The sequence below is a fragment of the Rhipicephalus microplus genome, chromosome 1 (assembly GCF_043290135.1).
Source record: "Rhipicephalus microplus isolate Deutch F79 chromosome 1, USDA_Rmic, whole genome shotgun sequence".
Taxonomy (NCBI): Eukaryota; Metazoa; Arthropoda; class Arachnida; order Ixodida; family Ixodidae; genus Rhipicephalus; species Rhipicephalus microplus.
In genome coordinates this window covers 13976551-13987493 of record NC_134700.1, presented here as the reverse complement: position 1 = coordinate 13987493, position 10943 = coordinate 13976551, and the positions used below count along the sequence as shown (strand labels likewise).

General features: G+C 41.6%; 1 non-coding gene across 1 annotated transcript; it reads left to right on the top strand.

Annotated features, from left to right (window-relative positions):
* Window positions 1-882: 882 nt before the first annotated feature.
* TRNAT-UGU (transfer RNA threonine (anticodon UGU)) lies at window positions 883-955 on the top strand. Its single transcript has one exon. It is a non-coding gene; the product is annotated as a tRNA-Thr (tRNA).
* Window positions 956-10943: the final 9988 nt, after the last annotated feature.

Here is a 10943-nt window from a genome sequence, read left to right as displayed (position 1 = left end):
AACGCGTTATTCGAAGGTCGCACGTTCGATTCCTGCCCACGGCTGGTTACTTTTCCATCCACTTTTCTTTCATCCTATTTACATTCCATTGGTTCTAATAAATTCCCCTGTACATTCCTTGGCATTACTGTCTGTTAGATCTCATTATTATTGTGTTAAAACACGGAAAAACGAGCCCTTAGGTATACACTTTTTTCCCTTATTTCATTGAACGAGGGTCTCGTACTGGCAGACTTGGTGTCTTTAGGTTGTATAAGAGGGACAATTAATCAGCTGCCCGCTTATAATAAGTTCACGTGCTACGTGACGCCAAACATGCGCATAAGAGTGTTTTCAGAATCGTCGTTTTGCTTATAGATGGTGCTGACTGTCACTCCTTCTTCTGAATTCACATATAAACTCAAAAAAGTGGATGGAGGGAAGGCCGCTGTGGTAGCTCAGTGGTTAGAGCATCGAACGTGTTATTTGAAGGTGTTAGGTTCGATTCCTGCCCACGGCTGCTTATTTTTTTCATCCACTTTTCTTTCTTCTTATTTACATTCCATTGGTTCTAATAACTTCCCCTTTACATTCCTTGGCATTAATGCCTGTTAGATCTCATTATTATTGTGTTAAAACACGGAGAAAGGAGCCCTTAGGTATACACTTCTTTCCCCTATTTTATTGAGCTAGGGTCTCGTACTGGCAGACTTGGTGTGTTTAGGTTGTATAAGAGGGACAATTAATCAGCTGCCCGCTCATAATAGGTTCACGTGCTACGTGACGCCAAACATGTGCATAAGTGTGTTTTCACATTCGTCGTTTGGCTTATAGATGGCGCTGACTGTCACTCCTACTTCTATATTCGCATATAAACTCAAAAAAGTGGATAGAGGGAAGGCCGCTGTGGTAGCTCAGTGGTTAGAGCATCGAACGTGTTATTTGAAGGTCGTAGGTTCGATTCCTGCCCACGGCTGGTTATTTTTTCATCCACTTATGTTTCTTCCTATTTACATTCCATTGGTTCTAATAACTTCCCCTGTACATTCCTTGGCATTACTATCTGTTAGATCTCATTAATAGTGTGTAAAAACACGGAAAACGAGCCCTTAGGTATAAACTTCTTTCCCTTATTTCATTGAACGAGGGTCTCGTACTGGCAGACTTGGTGTGTTTAGGTTGTATAAGAGGGACAATTAATCAGCTGCCCGCTCATAATAAGTTCACGTGCTACGTGACGCCAAACATGCGCATAAGAGTGTTTCACATCGTCGTTTGGCTTATAGATGGCGCTGACTGTCGCTCCTACTTCCAAATTCACATATAAACCCAAAAAAGTGGATGGAGGGAAGGCCGCTGTGGTAGCTCAGTGGTTAGACCATCGAACGCATTATTTGAAGGGCGTAGGTTCGATTTCTGCCCACGGCTGGTTATTTTTCCATCCAGTTATCTTTCTTCTTATTTACATTCCATTGGTTCTAATAACTTCCCCTGTACATTCCTTGGCATGACTGTCTGTTAGATCTCATTAATATTGTGTTAAAACACGTAAAAACGAGCCCTTAGGTTTACACTTCTTTCCCTTATTTCATTGAACGAGGGTCTCGTATTGGCGGACTCTGTGTGTTTAGGTTGTATAAGAGGGACAATTGATCAGATGCCCGCTTATAATAAGTTCACGTGCTACGTGACGCCAAACATGCGCATAAGAGTGTTTTCACATTCGTCGTTTGGCCTATAGATGGCACTGACTGTTACTCCTTCTTCTGAATTCACATATAAACTCATAAAGTGGATGGAGGGAAGGCCGCTGTGGTAGCTCAGTGGTTAGAGCATCGAACGTGTTATTTGAAGGTGTTAGGTTCGATTCCTGCCCACGGCTGGTTATTTTTTCATCCACTTTTCTTTCTTCTTATTTACATTCCATTGGTTCTAATAACTTCCCCTGTACATTCCTTGGCATTAATGCCTGTTAGATCTCATTATTATTGTGTTAAAACACGGAGAAACGAGCCCTTAGGTATACACTTCTTTCCCCTATTTTATTGAGCTAGGGTCTCGTACTGGCAGACTTGGTGTGTTTAGGTTGTATTAGAGGGACAATTAATCAGCTGCCCGCTCATAATAGGTTCACGTGCTACGTGACGCCAAACATATGCATAAGTGTGTTTTCACATTCGTCGTTTGGCTTATAGATGGCGCTGACTGTCACTCCTACTTCTATATTCGCATATAAACTCAAAAAAGTGGATAGAGGGAAGGCCGCTGTGGTAGCTCAGTGGTTAGAGCATCGAACGTGTTATTTGAAGGTCGTAGGTTCGATTGCTGCCCACGGCTGGTTATTTTTTCATCCACTTTTCCTTCTTCTTAATTACATTCCATTGGTTCTAATAACTTCCCCTGTACATTCCTTGGCATTACTGTCTGTTAGATCTCAATATTATTGTGTTAAAACACGGAAAAACAAAGCCCCTAGGTATACACTTCTTTCCCTTGTTTCATTGAATGAGGGTCTCGTACTCGCAGAATTGGTGTGTTTAGGTTGTATAAGAGGGACAATTAATCAGCTGCCCGCTCAGAATAGGTTCACGTGCTACGTGACGCCAAACATGCACATAAGAGTGTTTTTATAGATGGCGCTGACTGTCACTCCTACTTCCAAATTCACATATAAACTCAAAAAAGTGGATGGAGGGAAGGCTGCTGTGGCAGCTTAGTGATTAGACCATCGAACGCGTTATTTGAAGGTCGTAGGTTCGATTTCTGCCCACGGCTTGTTAATTTTTCATCCACTTTTCTTTCTTCTTATTTACATTCCATTGGTTCTAATAACTTCCCCTGTACATTCCTTGGCTTTGCTGTCTGTTAGATCTCATTATTATTGTGTTAAAACACGGAAAAAGGAGCCCTTAGGTATACACTTTTTCCCTTATTTCATTGAACGAGGGTCTCGTACTGGCAGAGTTGGTGTCTTTAGGTTGTATAAGAGGGACAATTAATCAGCTGCCCACTCATAATAGGTTCACGTGCTACGTGACGCCAAACATGCACATAAGAGTGTTTCCACATTCGTCGTTTGGCTTATAGATGGCGCTGACTGTCACTCCTTCTTCTAAGTTCACATATAAACTCAAAAAAGTGGATGGAAGAAAGGCCGCTGTGGTAGCTCAGTGGTTAAAGCATCGAATGCGTTATTTGAAGGTCGTATGTTCGATTCCTGTCCACGGCTCGTTACTCTTTCATCCACTTTTCTTTCTTCTTATTTACATTCCATTGGTTATAATAACTTCCCCTGTACATTATTTGGCATTACTGTGTGTTAGATCTCATTAATATTGTGTTAAAACACGCAAAAACGAGCCCTTAGGTATACACTTCTTTCCCTTATTTCATTGAACGACGGTCTCGTACTGGCAGACTTGGTGTGTTTAGGTTGTATAAGAGGGACAATTAATCAGCTGCTCGCTCATAATAAGTTCACGTGCTACGTGACGCCAAACATGCGCATAAGAGTGTTTTCACAATCGTCGTTTTGCTTATAGATGGTGCTGACTGTCACTCCTTCTTCTGAATTCACATGTAAACTCAAAAAAGTGGATGGAAGGAAGGCCGCTGTGGTAGCTCAGTGGTTAGAGCATCGAACGCGTTATTTGAAGGTCGTATGTTCGATTCCTGCCCACGGCTCGTTACTCTTTCATCCACTTTTCTTTCTTCTTATTTAGATTCCATTGGTTCTAATAACTTCCCCTGCACATTCCTTGGCATTACTGTCTGTTAGATCTCATTATTATTGTGTTAAAACACGGAAAAACGAGCCCTTAGGTATACACTTTTTTCCCTTATTTCATTGAACGAGGGTCTCGTACTGGCAGACTTGGTTTCGTTAGGTTGTATAAGAGGGACAATTAAACAGCTGCTCGCTCATAATAAGTTCACGTGCTACGTGACGCCAAACATGCGCATAAGAGTGTTTTCGCAATCGTCGTTTTGCTTATAGATGGTGCTGACTGTCACTCCTACTTCTACATTCACAGATAAACTCAAAAAAGTAGATGGAGGGAAGGCCGCTGTGGTAGATCAGTGGTTAGAGCATCGAACGCTTTATTCGAAGGTCAAAGGTTCGATTCCTGCCCACGGCTGGTTATTTTTCATCCACTTTTCTTTCTCCCTATTTACATTCTATTGGTTCTAATAACTTCCCCTGTACATTCCTTGGCATTACTGTCTGTTAGATCTCATTAAGATTGTGTTAAAACACGGAAAAAAGAGCCCTTAGGTATACACTTCTTTCCTTTATTTCATTGAACGAGTGTCTCGTACTGGCAGAATTGGTGTGTTTAGGTTGTATAAGAGGGACAATTAGTCAGCTGCCCGCTCATAATAAGTTCACGTGCTACGTGACGCCAAACATGCGCATAAGAGTGTTTTCACAATCGTCGTTTTGCATATAGATAGTGCTGACTGTCACTACTACTTCTAAATTCACAGATAAACTCAAAATAGTAGATGGAGGGAAGGCCGCTGTGGTAGCGATCTGATTAGAGCATCGAACGCGTTATTCAAAGGTCATAAATTCGATTCCTGCTTACGGCTGGTTATTTTTTCATCCACTTATGTTTCTTCCTATTTACATTCCATTGGTTCTAATAACTTCCCCTGTACATTCCTTGGCATTACTATCTGTTAGATCTCATTAATAGTGTGTAAAAACACGGAAAACGAGCCCTTAGGTATAAACTTCTTTCCCTTATTTCATTGAACGAGGGTCTCGTACTGGCAGACTTGGTGTGTTTAGGTTGTATAAGAGGGACAATTAATCAGCTGCCCGCTCATAATAAGTTCACGTGCTACGTGACGCCAAACATGCGCATAAGAGTGTTTCACATTCGTCGTTTGGCTTATAGATGGCGCTGACTGTCACTACTACTTCTAAATTCACATATAAACTCAAAAAAGTAGATGGAGGGAAGGCCGCTGTGGTAGCTCAGTGGTTAGAGCATCTAACGCGTTATTCGAAGGTCGTAGGATCGATATCTGCCCACGGCTGGTTATTTTTTCATCCACTTTTCTTTCTTCTTATTTACAATCCATTGGTTCTAATAACTTCCCCTGTACATTCCTTGGCATGACTGTCTGTAGATCTCATTATTATTGTGTTAAAACACGAAAAAAACGAGTCCTTAGGTATACACTTCTTTCCCTTATTTCATTGAACGAGGGTCTCGTACAGGCAGACTTGGTGTGTTTAAGTTGTATAAGAGGGACAATTATTCAGCTGCCCGCTCATAATAAGTTCACGTGCTACGTGACGCCAAACATGCGCATAAGAGTGTTTTCACATTCGTCGTTTGGCCTATAGATGGCACTGACTGTTACTCCTTCTTCTAAGTTCACATATAAACTAAAAAAAGTCGATGGAAGGAAGGCCGCTGTGGTAGCTCAGTGGTTAGAGCATCGAACGCGTTATTCGAAGGTCGCACGTTCGATTCCTGCCCACGGCTGGTTACTTTTCCATCCACTTTTCTTTCATCCTATTTACATTCCATTGGTTCTAATAAATTCCCCTGTACATTCCTTGGCATTACTGTCTGTTAGATCTCATTATTATTGTGTTAAAACACGGAAAAACGAGCCCTTAGGTATACACTTTTTTCCCTTATTTCATTGAACGAGGGTCTCGTACTGGCAGACTTGGTGTCTTTAGGTTGTATAAGAGGGACAATTAATCAGCTGCCCGCTTATAATAAGTTCACGTGCTACGTGACGCCAAACATGCGCATAAGAGTGTTTTCAGAATCGTCGTTTTGCTTATAGATGGTGCTGACTGTCACTCCTTCTTCTGAATTCACATATAAACTCAAAAAAGTGGATGGAGGGAGGGCCGCTGTGGTAGCTCAGTGGTTAGAGCATCGAACGTGTTATTTGAAGGTGTTAGGTTCGATTCCTGCCCACGGCTGCTTATTTTTTCATCCACTTTTCTTTCTTCTTATTTACATTCCATTGGTTCTAATAACTTCCCCTTTACATTCCTTGGCATTAATGCCTGTTAGATCTCATTATTATTGTGTTAAAACACGGAGAAAGGAGCCCTTAGGTATACACTTCTTTCCCCTATTTTATTGAGCTAGGGTCTCGTACTGGCAGACTTGGTGTGTTTAGGTTGTATAAGAGGGACAATTAATCAGCTGCCCGCTCATAATAGGTTCACGTGCTACGTGACGCCAAACATGTGCATAAGTGTGTTTTCACATTCGTCGTTTGGCTTATAGATGGCGCTGACTGTCACTCCTACTTCTATATTCGCATATAAACTCAAAAAAGTGGATAGAGGGAAGGCCGCTGTGGTAGCTCAGTGGTTAGAGCATCGAACGTGTTATTTGAAGGTCGTAGGTTCGATTGCTGCCCACGGCTGGTTATTTTTTCATCCACTTTTCCTTCTTCTTAATTACATTCCATTGGTTCTAATAACTTCCCCTGTACATTCCTTGGCATTACTGTCTGTTAGATCTCAATATTATTGTGTTAAAACACGGAAAAACAAAGCCCCTAGGTATACACTTCTTTCCCTTGTTTCATTGAATGAGGGTCTCGTACTCGCAGAATTGGTGTGTTTAGGTTGTATAAGAGGGACAATTAATCAGCTGCCCGCTCAGAATAGGTTCACGTGCTACGTGACGCCAAACATGCACATAAGAGTGTTTTTATAGATGGCGCTGACTGTCACTCCTACTTCCAAATTCACATATAAACTCAAAAAAGTGGATGGAGGGAAGGCTGCTGTGGCAGCTTAGTGATTAGACCATCGAACGCGTTATTTGAAGGTCGTAGGTTCGATTTCTGCCCACGGCTTGTTATTTTTTCATCCACTTTTCTTTCTTCTTATTTACATTCCATTGGTTCTAATAACTTCCCCTGTACATTCCTTGGCTTTGCTGTCTGTTAGATCTCATTATTATTGTGTTAAAACACGGAAAAAGGAGCCCTTAGGTATACACTTTTTCCCTTATTTCATTGAACGAGGGTCTCGTACTGGCAGAGTTGGTGTCTTTAGGTTGTATAAGAGGGACAATAATTCAGCTGCCCACTCATAATAGGTTCACGTGCTACGTGACGCCAAACATGCACATAAGAGTGTTTTCACATTCGTCGTTTGGCTTATAGATGGCGCTGACTGTCACTCCTTCTTCTAAGTTCACATATAAACTCAAAAAAGTGGATGGAAGGAAGGCCGCTGTGGTAGCTCAGTGGTTAAAGCATCGAACGCGTTATTTGAAGGTCGTATGTTCGATTCCTGTCCACGGCTCGTTACTCTTTCATCCACTTTTCTTTCTTCTTATTTACATTCCATTGGTTATAATAACTTCCCCTGTACATTATTTGGCATTACTGTGTGTTAGATCTCATTAATATTGTGTTAAAACACGCAAAAACGAGCCCTTAGGTATACACTTCTTTCCCTTATTTCATTGAACGACGGTCTCGTACTGGCAGACTTGGTGTGTTTAGGTTGTATAAGAGGGACAATTAATCAGCTGCTCGCTCATAATAAGTTCACGTGCTACGTGACGCCAAACATGCGCATAAGAGTGTTTTCACAATCGTCGTTTTGCTTATAGATGGTGCTGACTGTCACTCCTTCTTCTGAATTCACATGTAAACTCAAAAAAGTGGATGGAAGGAAGGCCGCTGTGGTAGCTCAGTGGTTAGAGCATCGAACGCGTTATTTGAAGGTCGTATGTTCGATTCCTGCCCACGGCTCCTTACTCTTTCATCCACTTTTCTTTCTTCTTATTTAGATTCCATTGGTTCTAATAACTTCCCCTGCACATTCCTTGGCATTACTGTCTGTTAGATCTCATTATTATTGTGTTAAAACACGGAAACACGAGCCCTTAGGTATACACTTTTTTCCCTTATTTCATTGAACGAGGGTCTCGTACTGGCAGACTTGGTTTCGTTAGGTTGTATAAGAGGGACAATTAAACAGCTGCCCGCTCATAATAAGTTCACGTGCTACGTGACGCCAAACATGCGCATAAGAGTGTTTTCGCAATCGTCGTTTTGCTTATAGATGGTGCTGACTGTCACTCCTACTTCTACATTCACAGATAAACTCAAAAAAGTAGATGGAGGGAAGGCCGCTGTGGTAGATCAGTGGTTAGAGCATCGAACGCTTTATTCGAAGGTCATAGGTTCGATTCCTGCCCACGGCTGGTTATTTTTTCATCCACTTTTCTTTCTCCCTATTTACATTCTATTGGTTCTAATAACTTCCCCTGTACATTCCTTGGCATTACTGTCTGTTAGATCTCATTAAGATTGTGTTAAAACACGGAAAAAAGAGCCCTTAGGTATACACTTCTTTCCTTTATTTCATTGAACGAGTGTCTCGTACTGGCAGAATTGGTGTGTTTAGGTTGTATAAGAGGGACAATTAGTCAGCTGCCCGCTCATAATAAGTTCACGTGCTACGTGACGCCAAACATGCGCATAAGAGTGTTTTCACAATCGTCGTTTTGCATATAGATAGTGCTGACTGTCACTACTACTTCTAAATTCACAGATAAACTCAAAATAGTAGATGGAGGGAAGGCCGCTGTGGTAGCGATCTGATTAGAGCATCGAACGCGTTATTCAAAGGTCATAAATTCGATTCCTGCTTACGGCTGGTTATTTTTTCATCCACTTATGTTTCTTCCTATTTACAATCCATTGGTTCTAATAACTTCCCCTGTACATTCCTTGGCATTACTATCTGTTAGATCTCATTAATAGTGTGTAAAAACACGGAAAACGAGCCCTTAGGTATAAACTTCTTTCCCTTATTTCATTGAACGAGGGTCTCGTACTGGCAGACTTGGTGTGTTTAGGTTGTATAAGAGGGACAATTAATCAGCTGCCCGCTCATAATAAGTTCACGTGCTACGTGACGCCAAACATGCGCATAAGAGTGTTTCACATTCGTCGTTTGGCTTATAGATGGCGCTGACTGTCACTACTACTTCTAAATTCACATATAAACTCAAAAAAGTAGATGGAGGGAAGGCCGCTGTGGTAGCTCAGTGGATAGAGCATCTAACGCGTTATTCGAAGGTGGTAGGATCGATATCTGCCCACGGCTGGTTATTTTTTCATCCACTTTTCTTTCTTCTTATTTACAATCCATTGGTTCTAATAACTTCCCCTGTACATTCCTTAGTATGACTGTCTGTAGATCTCATTATTATTGTGTTAAAACACGAAAAAAACGAGTCCTTAGGTATACACTTCTTTCCCTTATTTCATTGAACGAGGGTCTCGTACAGGCAGACTTGGTGTGTTTAAGTTGTATAAGAGGGACAATTATTCAGCTGCCCGCTCATAATAAGTTCACGTGCTACGTGACGCCAAACATGCGCATAAGAGTGTTTTCACATTCGTCGTTTGGCCTATAGATGGCACTGACTGTTACTCCTTCTTCTAAGTTCACATATAAACTAAAAAAAGTCGATGGAAGGAAGGCCGCTGTGGTAGCTCAGTGGTTAGAGCATCGAACGCGTTATTCGAAGGTCGCACGTTCGATTCCTGCCCACGGCTGGTTACTTTTCCATCCACTTTTCTTTCATCCTATTTACATTCCATTGGTTCTAATAAATTCCCCTGTACATTCCTTGGCATTACTGTCTGTTAGATCTCATTATTATTGTGTTAAAACACGGAAAAACGAGCCCTTAGGTATACACTTTTTTCCCTTATTTCATTGAACGAGGGTCTCGTACTGGTAGACTTGGTGTCTTTAGGTTGTATAAGAGGGACAATTAATCAGCTGCCCGCTTATAATAAGTTCACGTGCTACGTGACGCCAAACATGCGCATAAGAGTGTTTTCAGAATCGTCGTTTTGCTTATAGATGGTGCTGACTGTCACTCCTTCTTCTGAATTCACATATAAACTCAAAAAAGTGGATGGAGGGAGGGCCGCTGTGGTAGCTCAGTGGTTAAAGCATCGAACGCGTTATTTGAAGGTCGTATGTTCGATTCCTGTCCACGGCTCGTTACTCTTTCATCCACTTTTCTTTCTTCTTATTTACATTCCATTGGTTATAATAACTTCCCCTGTACATTATTTGGCATTACTGTGTGTTAGATCTCATTAATATTGTGTTAAAACACGCAAAAACGAGCCCTTAGGTATACACTTCTTTCCCTTATTTCATTGAACGACGGTCTCGTACTGGCAGACTTGGTGTGTTTAGGTTGTATAAGAGGGACAATTAATCAGCTGCTCGCTCATAATAAGTTCACGTGCTACGTGACGCCAAACATGCGCATAAGAGTGTTTTCACAATCGTCGTTTTGCTTATAGATGGGGCTGACTGTCACTCCTTCTTCTGAATTCACATGTAAACTCAAAAAAGTGGATGGAAGGAAGGCCGCTGTGGTAGCTCAGTGGTTAGAGCATCGAACGCGTTATTTGAAGGTCGTATGTTCGATTCCTGCCCACGGCTCCTTACTCTTTCATCCACTTTTCTTTCTTCTTATTTAGATTCCATTGGTTCTAATAACTTCCCCTGCACATTCCTTGGCATTACTGTCTGTTAGATCTCATTATTATTGTGTTAAAACACGGAAAAACGAGCCCTTAGGTATACACTTTTTTCCCTTATTTTATTGAACGAGGGTCTCGTACTGGCAGACTTGGTTTCGTTAGGTTGTATAAGAGGGACAATTAAACAGCTGCCCGCTCATAATAAGTTCACGTGCTACGTGACGCCAAACATGCGCATAAGAGTGTTTTCGCAATCGTCGTTTTGCTTATAGATGGTGCTGACTGTCACTCCTACTTCTACATTCACAGATAAACTCAAAAAAGTAGATGGAGGGAAGGCCGCTGTGGTAGATCAGTGGTTAGAGCATCGAACGCTTTATTCGAAGGTCATAGGTTCGATTCCTGCCCACGGCTGGTTATTTTTTCATCCACTTTTC